At 37.8% G+C, this 8,992-nt stretch overlaps 1 pseudogene; it reads left to right on the top strand.

Annotated features, from left to right (window-relative positions):
• Positions 1-3,945: 3,945 nt before the first annotated feature.
• Positions 3,946-7,395, top strand: LOC120136295 (annotated as a pseudogene).
• Positions 7,396-8,992: the final 1,597 nt, after the last annotated feature.

Genomic DNA, 8,992 nt, shown 5'->3' with positions numbered 1-8,992 from the left:
GTCATTATTCTATCATAGTTCACAAAATGCATCAGATAACATTCCGAAAGTAAGCACTTATATAAACATTTAAAAGGACAACATATAGGTTTAGTGCATGTTCAAGGACAACATAAAGGGTAGTAGTTTATTCTTCAAACTTAAATTTGCAACACTGTGAAGTTAGTATTTGTCTTTGTATTTTGGTTGAAGTAATGCAATCCATTCAAGTTTCAATTTACAGAAGAAGAATAGTTTCTGAAACTTAAAATCGCAACACGAAACTTAAAATCGCAACACGAAAATGATTATCGCAACGCGAAAATGATTATCGCAACGCGAATTTGACTATCGCAACGCGAATTTGACTATCGCAACGCGAAATGACTATCACAACGAGAAAATCGCAACGCGAAACCGAATTCGTAACACGAAACTAAATTCGCGTTGCGATAGTCATTTTCGCATTGCGATTATCCCGTTATGATAGTCAAATTCGCGTTGCGATAGTCATTTCCACGTTGCGATAGTCGTTTTCGCATTGCGATTATCCCGTTGCAATAGTCAAATTCGCGTTGCGATAATCATTTTCGTGTTGCGACTATTCTTCTTCTGCAAATTGAAACTTGAATAGATTGCATTACTTCAACCAAAAGACAAAGACAAATACTAACTTCACAGTGTTGCAAATTTAAGTTTGAAGAATAAACTACTACCGAATGAATTTACTAAGCAATCCAAAAGACAAATATGAATTTACTGACTTCAACCAAAAGACAAAACAAAGACAAATACTAAGTTATTTTAGAACTGTTTAGCAGTATTGGCAGCAACTGAATGAATTTACTAAGCAATCCAAGTGAAATGGTTAATCTAAGTGAAATTACGAGTAAATCAAGTTAAATGAAAAATCTTAAGCTTACCTCGTTGCGTAGAGTATGAACCTCATTCTGCAACGATGCTATCATCTCACGTAGAGCCACTACCTCACCACGTAAAGTAGATACCTCCTCACGCCATTCACCATTGTCATCGCGAAAAGTAATGACCTCCTCACGCAAGGCATTGACCTCATCACGTAACTCCCCTAACTCATCTCGTGGAGGTGGAGGTGGAGAACAGGGAGATAAATGTCGTGGCATCTTTGCCGGTCGCCTATCATGAGGTGATGGTAGAGAAGAGGCTCGATGATGTGACAGAATAGATGATGGCTCTCGTTGTAGAGGTGTATAGTGTGGTTGATCAGGTGATGGCTATGGGTGAGGTGATGGCTCTCGAAGTGGAGGCTGCTCATCATCCGTGCCATAAAAAAAAACGCTTACTAGCTTGCCACCAATCAGTGGCAAGCTCAGACTCCGTGGGTGTCAGCCTCTGTAATGGAGTGTTGGCCTCCTAACAATATAAAAGCTCAAATAAAGTTAAACGTGTACTAGTAATAACTTGTTTATATATGGTAGTATTTGTGTTAACTTACATCATTTATTGTCGTATACCGTAGTAACTCTTTCCAAATCAACAGCCGATGTTTCCTCTTCCAGGAAATAGCCCTACGAATATCATTTGAAGCTTTGAATGCATATGTATGCATGTCGGGAAAAGGCTCAAATATCCAAATCTACAAACAATATAATACACAAACATTAGTAATTGTTAAAATAATTAATTATAATTTTGGAAACATTATATAGAAATTCTTACCTTAAAGGCCCAAATAAAACCTGACAAAGTGTATTTGGAACCATCGCCACGCAAACTTTTGCGGTTATCAAAGGCAGACGATAACTTATTCCAGGTAGTTTTCCATAGATACGAACCCCACGGAAATATGTTACATGCATTTAGGTCCTCTACTAATAATATTAGGTCCTCAGGAATAGGTTGTTTGCCCTCTCTGCCTAAAAAGCCGGCATGCAAAAGTACTAAAAGGCATACTTGGACAACATCGACGTCATCCATCCGAGTAAAACTATCTTTCTTATTAAATAATCTCGTCAAGTCGTCGACGTGTAAATTCGGCTTCTCCATTGACAGCTCAGGAAAAACCCAGGATAACCATGATGGGCGGGTAATATGACTAGTGTATCGACCTACATCATCGTGTCCGAAGCGTAGACTAGTGATTAAGCAAAACTCCTCCCGCCCAAAACACGTATACGCCGGTGGAAAATGAAATCATATCTCTTCATTACCACGTTCTATACTCTCGGGTAGATCGCGTGTCATGGTTTGAAGCCACAAATGGGTCAACATAGCATCTCCACCCGGATGTTGTACTTTCAGCCATGGCCCGAAGCAAGTATCCTCAAACAATTGTCTTTGTACAAGTGAAAGCTTCGACGCAATTGTAGTGACTAGGCTTATTTTATTCCTTAAGGTCAATTGAGCCGAAAAAAGTTCTACAAAACAATAAACATACCAAGTTAGATATACCAAAACTACACTGTGAAGATATACCAAAACAATAATAAACATAAAGCGTAGTAGTTTATTCTTCAAACTTAATTTTGCAACACTGTGAATTTCGTATTTGTCTTTGTTTTTTGGTTGAAGTAATGCAATTCATTCAAGTTTCAATTTGCTGCAGAAGAAGAAGAATAGTTTTTGAAACTTAAAATCGCAACACGAAAATGAAAATCGCAACACGAAAATGATTATCGCAACGCGAATTTGACTATCGCAACGAGATAATCGCAACCCGAATTTTGTCGTTGAGATTTTCATTTCGCGTTGCGATTCTCGGTTTCAAATGGTCATTGTCTAAAATTGAAACTTGAATGAATTGCATTACTTCAACCAAAAGACAAAACAAAGACAAATACTAACTTCACAGGGTTAAAGACTAAACAGTAGCAGTATTGGCAGCAATCTATTATTGAAATTACCAGTAAACTTATCATTAATTTCAATATGAAAAACCTAATAATAATGCAAAAATTTCAAATTAAAAATAATTAAAAAAACTAACCCTCGGTGGTTGATTTGGTTGATTTTCCATTTCTGATCGTGAATGATTGTGAGGGTGGCTCTGAGAGATGGAGATAGACGGATTTCACCGGAAATGGGGACGGATTTCACCGGAAATGTGGACGGATTTCGTCAGAGATGGGGACGGATGTCGCCGTAGAGAGTGAGAGATGGAGATGAGATTGAGTTGTGATTTAGGGTTTTAGGTTAAGAGTTGCGATTACGGGTAAATATTCGTGTTTGGAATTTGAAAATAAAATACGCGTTGCGATACTAATGGCGCTTTGAAAATCGCATTGCGATTTTATATTATCGCAACGCGATAGTCAGAATCTCGTTGCGATAGTCAGAATCGCGTTGTAATCACGTATTATCGCGTTGCGATAGTCCGAATCGCGTTGCGATAGTCAGAATCGCGTTGCGATTTACATATTTGCATTGCGATTATCTAAAATCGCAATGCGGATTTAGAGATCGCATTGCGATTTAGAGATCGCATTGCGATTTTGTTAGTCATTTTGGCGATTTTAAAATCGTAAGGAAGCGTTTAGAATTGTTGATGTTAATCAAGTTATTGTTATATTTTGATCCATTTGTTGTAATTTATTTCTTCTTTGTTTAATGGAAGATTCTCTTTGATAATAAAAAAAGCATAACGTTAGTTATTTGCCAAAGATTCAGATTAAAATAATGAAAAGAATGCTAGTTGACAAATGCTAGGGGTAAAAATCGAGAATCCGAAGAAATACAAGGATTAGATTGCAATATAACAAGAAAGTGCCATCTCTCCACGTGGACCCCACGTATTTGCTGACATAAATCTAATTTGATTAAATCCCCGAAAAAGGCAATAAATCCAACTACTAAACCCAAAAAAACAAAGAAATTATATTAACAAGGGGAAAAATGGACGGTATTTTGATTATTACAATGTATTTGATTATTATTTGCAGGGAAAATACCAAAAATAGAAAAATTGTAACCAAACCTCTACCCCTTTCATTTTCTTTCCCTCCCTCCGAGCTTCTTCAGGTAGCTGTCTTCTTCTTTGTTCACTGAACTTCAAGCTTCAGTTAATCCAAATACCCCGTTTTCGATTCACTTTCAGTGAAAAAAATCTTCTTTTTGTTGTTGTTGACTTCTTTAAAGGGTAATTCTATCAGCTAAGTTGAATTTTGTATTGATTCACATTTTCAACTTCCTTAATTTCTTACTGGTTTGATTTGATAAGTTTATGAGTTATGAATTGAATCTTTGTTACTCTACTTTTTGTAGTGGAATATTTAAGTTTCCTGTAATGGAAACTGCTTGATGGTTGAGTGTTGACCGTTCTCGTCAGTGGAAATGAAAGTTTTTTTTTCGAAAAGTTTTATAATAAATTATCTATCTTTTTCGATTTTTCAGATTACTCGTGATCATACGAGTTTGTTTTAACGATCCATTGTTTTTGGTCAATTTTCCTTTTCCTTTTGACTTTCTTTTTTCCCCATGCTCAGTTTCTTCGATAACAGTTGAATACTGATCATTTACTTTATTTCTGTTCCTCTTATTAATTTTAGTTATGGTTTCAGCAACGATGTTGGAAGAGATGACAATTATGGACGTTGAAAAGGTAGTAAGAGATTTCGAAGCAATGACCAAAGATGCCGAGAATGTTCAAAGAGAGAGTTTAAAGCTGATTTTGGAAGAAAATGGATGCTCCGAGTATTTGCAGAATCTGGGACTCAATGGAAGAACTGACCCTGAAAGCACTCAATGGAAGAACTGACCCTGAAAGCTTCAAGGCTTGTGTTCCTCTCGTCACACAAGGACTTGGAGCCTTATATCCAAAGAGTTGCTGATGGTGCCTCTCCCACATTCTCTGGAAAACCAATAACAACCATTTCTCTCAGGTAATTTTATCTTCTTCATTTTGTTTGCTATCAATTGAATTTTCAAAAACTGAGAGCCTTTTTCATTGAGATTGCAGCTCTGGCACTACTCAAGGAAAACCCAAATTTGTACCCTTCAATGATGAATTAATGGAAAACTACTTTGCAGATATACCGTACTTCTTTTGCTTCAGAAACAGGTAATCATTGATTGTTTAATGCTCCATTGGATTTATCTTCTTGTCCACACCTTATTTTCAACTGAAATAAATGTATTGTTGATCTTGAAATACATGTGTTATGCCTACTACTAAGCAATTTTGTTTGAGCCGTTTCCTTGCTATTATAATCAGTTTGTATTATTGGTAAACAGGGAATTTCCTATTGAGAATGGGAAGGCTTTGCAGTTCATTTACAGTAGCAACCAGACTAAAACCAAAGGGGTTTGTTGCTGGAACTGCAACCACCAATGTCTTCCGCAATTCGCAGTTTAAAACGCGATGAAAGCAATGCAATCGCAGATTTGCAGCCCCGACGAAGTGATATTCGGTCCTGATTTCACCATCTTTGTACTGTCATCTTTTATGTGGGTTGCTTTTCGGTGAGGAATTCAGTTGGTTTCCTCTACCTTTTCACATAGCATTGTGCTTGCGTTTCGAACTTTTGAACAAGTTTGGGAGGAGCTTTGTGCTGATATAAGAGAAGGGGTCCTCTCGAGCCGTGTCACTTGTCCTTCTGTCCGATCTGCTATGGCCAAGTTGCTGAAACCAAATCCTGAATTGGCTGATTTGGTTGAGAAGAAATGTTCAGGATTAAGTAACTGTATGGACTGATACCAGAGCTTTTCCCTAATGTGAAATATATCTATGGATCATGACTGGGTCAATGGAGCATTATCTGAAAAAATTAAGGCATTATGCTGCGGATGTGCCTCTTGTAACAGCTGATTATGGTGCTCCGAGGGGTGGATTGCGGCAATATCAATCCGACTCTGCCACCTGAGTCGGCTACTTATGCTGTGCTTCCTAATATTGGATATTTTGAATTCATTCCTCTGAAAGAAAATATTGAGGAGCATATGCAAGACAAAGTTAATGGCTCTTTCCTCTCCGCGGAGCCGAAGCCAGTCGGCCTGACTGAAGTTAAGGTCGGCGAAGAATACGAGGTTATCATCACCAACTTTGCAGGTACACATATCCTTATGATCATGCAATCACTATTTTAAACAGTCTTAAACATAAATGATATTTCTGTTCATACGTAGGAACTAGTTGGGTTAAGACAAGGCACACACCATCCTTATGATCATGCAATCACTATTTAAACAGTCAAAGGCTCATATAATTGGCCTTCTGATATGGCCTTCTGTACATACACATGTTTCTTCATTGTCATTTGTATTTGCTCAAAACTAGGAAACAAAAGTTAGCAAGAAGACTCATGCGTACTCTGCGATATTTTCTCGATGATCCAAAGTCGGAACTTCTGCATTGAGAACTGGACTATACTTTTGTTTCCTTGATGCAGATACAAAATTCATATAAATAAAGGGAACATGTCTGATGCATCATATCTTCATACACTTATTTATTTTATATGATTGTTTTCGAAGTAATACAGTATCCGGCATCCTAATTAGTTTTTGCTGGGAAAAGTTTGCTGTGTATTTTTATATTTCACATTTTTCAATAGTTGAAAGTATTATGGCGGTGCTTTTTGGTTCTTTATATGCATAGTTTATTGTGTAGCGTTATAATAAAAGTTTAGCTTAACACGCTCATCACACACACAAATATAATACACATTTTCTTGTATTTTAGTCATCGGCAATCGAATCCTGATGAGCAAGTTATTGCATTGAAATATTCTAATCTGGATTTTGACCCTGCCTACTCTTTTTCAGCATGCATTCAACCTATTTATGGTGAGTTGTTAGTTTTTTAAAGTAATCCAGTTCCTTAATTATTGTTTCAAACTGTAAATCCCAGTTTGTATAGGTATGCTAGGGGATGTGGTCAAGGTTATGGGCTTCCGTAACTCGACCCCAGAGCTGAAATTTGTCTGCCGGAGGAATCTCATGCTGACCATTAACATCGACAAGAACACGAGAAAGATTTACAACTTGCCGTGGAAGAAGCCGCCAAGTTGATCGCCGAGGAAAGCTGGAAGTGGTTGATTTCTCTAGTCATGTGGATGTATCGACCGACCCCGGTCATTATGTGATCTTTTGGGAAATTAGTGGGGAATTGAGCGATGAGATCCTGCAAGAATGCTGCAATTGTTTGGACCGTTCGTTTGTTGATGCAGGCTATGTTAGTTCCCGCAAGGTCATACCATCGGTCCCCTCGAGCTCCGATTCGTGCGGAAGGGAACATTCGAGAAGATTCTGGGTCATTACTTGGGGTTAGGAGCTGCTCTTAGTCAGTTCAAAACACCGCGATGCGTAGGACCTATGAACAGCAAAGTGTTGCAAATCTTGTGTGACAATGCTAAGAACTACTTCAGTACTGCTTTCTAGAAAGTAAAATAATTTGCTAATGTTCACAATTTCTCATTATATAATAAATGAAGGTGTTTATTGCCTTAATCCATCTAGTTTCTGTTGAATGCAATTGGTCTCTGTGGGGTTTATCTCATAAGGCCCCATGCCATCCCCATAGTTGACTTTTCGTAGTTGATATGTGGTCTCTGTGGGGTTTATCTCATAAGGCACCAAGGCTTTGGTGTTGATATGCCCCTTTTATCCGTCACCATAACTAGCTTTCTTCCTTTGGGACAAATCTTATGCGACCAAAGATGTGACAAAACTCAATCCCGAATCCAACCATATAAAGGATTGTGTGTAGTAGGTGAGATCAGGAATGGGTTAAGGGATTGATCTCTTAAAAATTTTAAATTCTCATAATTAAGTATTTTTTTATTAATAATCAATTTTTTACACTTTTTTACAATTTATAAGTCTATTCTCCTAATATAAAATTCCCTGTCCGTCTCCGTAGCGAGACCTCAGCTCAAAAAACACTTGCTTTGACTCCCTATATTTGTTTAATGCATGAGAAGTGGCCAACAAGAGAGTGGCTGAGTTCGATTCCACAATCTTGTGTTTTCTGCATCTGCTTAGCAAAATGCGTAATTGGTTCTTCATGCTCATGTAATGATCTAAAATTGATTCAAGCTTATCGTATGTCATGTAATGGTTAAAGTAATGACTGTTGGAACGTCTTGGTGACCTTCATTTGTCAATTCAGATTAACTTTATAAAGGGTTTTTTTTTGAAAGTGTGATTGGCGATTGCGGTGGATTTGCAGCTGCTTCTTCAAATTGTAAATCATTATTAGAAATTTAAGAACGCTTTAATTCTTCCGGAGAACTTCACAGCAGGTCATCGTCAGCGGAGCCCCAAACAAACTCGTATTTTTGTACACAGATTTTAAATCAACTACAATATATAATCAGAACATCCAAAAAATAAAATCTTAACAGATAAAGTTAATAATCCTATACAAAAATCTAGCTGTCAAACCTAATAATTATAGTAACTCTATACTTGACACGAAAAACAAAACTACTATAAATCTCTTTCAATTATGGATGGAGGGTTGGACCCCTTAGGCCTCTTCTTTCTTTTCTCTTTCTCCTTCTTCATTGGTTCTTTAACGCCTATTATATTCCTTTAGACGTTAATTAATGATCATTTCTCATCAACTGTGATTCTCTACTCGAATTAGAAATGAATTCTCATCAGTGGACGAATCCAACTTATTCCCATATGTTTTGGGGGGGTTGGTTTCGGTTGATATAAGTTGTGGGTTTGGGTTCTAGAGGTCGGGTTTCAAAGGAGAGGTCGTTCGTGGGGGGATGGTTGATCGGTTTAGTGGCCAGATTAGCGGTGGCAGGAGGCTTGGTCGCCTCCCATGGCGGTGAGCCGAGGGAGAGTTTCTCTCCACGGGTTGGGTCTGCGGCTGAGGGGATGAGAGGGAGAGGAAATGATTTTAGGGTTTCATAATAACCCTTAAAGGGTATATCTCAGACGTCAAACGACGTCTTCTGAGACAGGGGAGGGTCGATGCTGGGTTAAAAGGGGATAATGACAGTATGGGTCCTCATAACTTCTTCCGTGTTTTGTTATTTTCTTAGGATAACTACATTTTAAATCCCTTTAGCTTTGTAATGGTTGT

This window comes from Hibiscus syriacus, unplaced genomic scaffold (genome assembly GCF_006381635.1).
Source record: "Hibiscus syriacus cultivar Baekdansim isolate YM2019G1 unplaced genomic scaffold, ASM638163v2 tig00110622_pilon, whole genome shotgun sequence".
Classification (NCBI taxonomy): domain Eukaryota; kingdom Viridiplantae; phylum Streptophyta; class Magnoliopsida; order Malvales; family Malvaceae; genus Hibiscus; species Hibiscus syriacus.
This window is presented reverse-complemented; position numbering and strand designations above follow the sequence as displayed.